At 40.1% G+C, this 2,575-nt stretch overlaps 1 protein-coding gene across 1 annotated transcript in view; it reads right to left on the reverse strand.

Annotated features, from left to right (window-relative positions):
- Positions 1-2,258: 2,258 nt before the first annotated feature.
- The window catches only part of LOC310965568 (uncharacterized protein), a 1,775-nt gene continuing 1,458 nt past the window's right edge, over positions 2,259-2,575 (reverse strand). The window contains exon 1 of the mRNA XM_083939239.1: positions 2,259-2,575. This exon is cut by the window's right edge and continues 1,458 nt beyond it. The gene's annotated coding sequence lies outside the window, so the exon portion shown is untranslated.

The raw sequence follows: 2,575 nt of genomic DNA on the forward strand, positions 1-2,575 counted from the left end.
GCTGACCGCACAAAGAAAGGCTCTCGATGTTCTGGTCCGGCAGATTTACTTAGATCCAGTCGCTGTAGAGCCCTGTGGACCTCAGAGTCCGATCGAATCCTGGAGCCGCAGCATTTATAGGAGATGATCGAAGGCAAACCTGATCACTTTTGATTTATGTGGATGTGAGGACTCAAAGAGAACCTGAAGAAACAAAGAGCTCATTAGAATAATGAAGAAGGGCCGGTTTGTCAGATAGAGTATGTTTTTTTTACTCTGCAAGAAGGCAATTAGTCTGTAGTTTCATCCCCAAATGAGGATTCGACCACTTTCCAAAACATCTTAGGATCGTTAAGGTTATTCTGATACTTTCATCAACATAACAATCAGACTTTTTAACAAGGGAAGTAGAGTTATTTCTGAGCTGTTTGAATGTCAACCAGTCATAGAGGAATTCATGTCATTTAATGTAGTTCAGCTAGCTCTAAATAACGTATCTGAATTATCTCATCTCATCTTCAGCCTCTTATCCGGGGTCGGGTCGCGGGGGCAGCAGCTTTAGCAGGGGACCCCAAACTTCTCTTTCCCGGGCCACATTAACCAGCTCTAACTGGGGGATCCTGAGGCGTTCCCAGGCCAGTGTGGAGATATAATCACTCCACCTGGTCCTGGGTCTTCCCCGAGGCCTCCTCCCAGCTGGACGTGCCTGGAACTCCTCCCTAGGGAGGCGCCCAGGGTCCATCCTTACCAGATGCCTGAATCACCTCAACTGGCTCCTTTCAACGCAAAGGAGCAGCGGCTCTACTCCAAGTTCCTCACGGATGCTGAACTTCTCCTCCTCTCTCTAAGGGAGACTCCAGCCCCTCCTGAGAAAACACATTTCGGCCGCTTGTACCCGCGACCTTGTTCTTTGGGTCCTGACCCAGTTTTCATGACCACAGGTGAGGGTAGGAACGAAGATTGACCTGTAGATCGAGAGCTTTGTCTTCCTCAACTCTCTTTTCGTCACAACGGTGCGGTAGAGCGACTGTAACTCCGCCCCTGCTGCTCCGATTCTCCGGCCAAACTCACGCTCCATCGTCTCCTCACTCGTGAACATGATCCCGAGGTACTTAAACTCTTTCTCTATCTGAATTATTATATTTTTATTAAAATCATAAAAGTAAAGTGTGTTTCTTATCATTTTCTTATCATTAATATTATTAGTATAAAAAAGTCAGTGGGATAGATTGTAAACAATGCAGACACTACACTTTATTCACATTTCCAGGGTGTATGAGGATAAAATACAAATATGTTCTTCCTCTTTCAGCTGAAATAGTATAAAAAATAGATTAGAAAAGTGGTTTTAATCGAATCTAATTGTTTTATAATAGTTCAGTTGAAAGAGGAAGAACATTTTTGTTCATATTTTTAAATAAACCGACTAAAATGGCATAAAATTAATGCATTTCTCTCTAGCCAGCCTTAAAACTTACACTTATTTTTCTCATTTTCACAGTTTCTATCACTGCTTTCTCACTTTGAAGAGTATAATTATAGATCAGACTAAGGAACATTTATAGCCCGCCTGTTCCTCACACTTTGACATGGCCGTTACCATTATTAGTTTATGACACACCAACACAAAGAGGCTTATACCTCCCTGCTCCGTCCTAAGTGGGTGTGTACCAGCCCACTTCACTTTATGTAATCCACTTCAACTGCACTCTGTGCAGGAACACAGTGTTTCTCCTTTTCTGCTTAAATGCTGGTCTAAAATTTAAAAATGTAGGAATATAAAGGGTTTTTTAAATATAGTTACAGTTATGAATGAGATACTGGAAGAGTTTAAAACATGTAAAAACATATAGGACACAGAAGGAGTAGAGATTTACATTTATGAATAAATTAATGTATTAGTTAATGTACTTTTTGTATAATTAGTAGATGTCATGCTTTTGGGTGGCCCCTATGGAAATATTGTGTTATACTTCAGTTTGCCTATTTCAAGTGTGTTGCAGAATATAATCAAACCAAGTCAATGTTGTCTATTAATTTATCCACCATGTAACCCCCCAAAAAAGATTTAAATGCTTATTTCTGCACTTTTTAATGAGATATGTGAGCAGCTACTCTGAGTATTTACTTCTTATATGTGCATTATTCACCCTGAGCTGCCCTAATGACTCAGTGACACACTGACCCTTTATACACTTTATAAAAAATAACAAGTCACACTCATTTATATTCACAAAGACAACCAGTCAGCCGGCATTACATCAATCAGATATTTATTTGTGATTTTCTTCTTTTTCTTCTTCTGTACAGTAAAGGGCTTTTTTTGTTAATGACAGTCGGAGCCAGCCAATCATCTGCAGCCTAATCCAGCCAACTCGATGCTGATTGGCTGTTGGGGCTCACTCCCACCACCCAACCCATCTCCCTTTGTGTGCAACAACAACAACAGAAAGGCAGCACTTTACAGCACCTGGACACATTGTACATGACAAAATATTAACTAAATATAAACTTTAAAAAAAAATCCGCCTAGTAATGTCATTTATTTTTGCATTGTGTTTTTCTTAAATTTAAAAAAAATACCAATAGCGTGAGA

Source organism: Echiichthys vipera (genome assembly GCF_963691815.1).
Source record: "Echiichthys vipera genome assembly, chromosome: X".
Lineage (NCBI taxonomy): Eukaryota > Metazoa > Chordata > Actinopteri > Perciformes > Trachinidae > Echiichthys > Echiichthys vipera.